Source organism: Etheostoma spectabile, unplaced genomic scaffold (genome assembly GCF_008692095.1).
Source record: "Etheostoma spectabile isolate EspeVRDwgs_2016 unplaced genomic scaffold, UIUC_Espe_1.0 scaffold280, whole genome shotgun sequence".
NCBI classification, from domain to species: domain Eukaryota; kingdom Metazoa; phylum Chordata; class Actinopteri; order Perciformes; family Percidae; genus Etheostoma; species Etheostoma spectabile.
The window spans coordinates 1,313,823-1,314,356 of NW_022605578.1; positions in this window are offsets into that span (position 1 = coordinate 1,313,823).

Here is a 534-nt window from a genome sequence, read left to right on the forward strand (position 1 = left end):
GGGTGAAAAGAGGAGCTGCAGCAATGAAGTACAATGAAAATATGGTGTTTTCTGAACCTCTAAATAGATTATGAACCTGAAAATGTGCATGATATGGGCACTTTAAAGGGAACTAGTGATTTCAAAATTGGTATATGTTATGGCTGTCAGATAATCCATTCAATAAATCCCATTTGAGAAAATGTAATAGATTTATTTTTAGTCACTATTCCAGCCGCAGGCATTTGTTAAATTAATGCCACAGTCTGACTGGTGAACACACAGGCCCATTCATGGTCAAGCAGACTGACCCAACACCCACTCTTATCTGAGAGGAGGAAGGAGGGGCCTTTCTATGCTGGGGAATGGAAAAAAGCTTTATTTATATCCACATTGGAATACCAACAAGATAAAGCATAATCTTCACAAGTGCATTCATCTAATAGGAAGTTTAACATATGAATCAGGGCCAACGTTGCCTGTGTGCTTGAAACCATTAAAATTGTTTATGCTTTTCTCACTGAGCAGAGTGTGTGTGTGTGTGTGTGTGTGTGT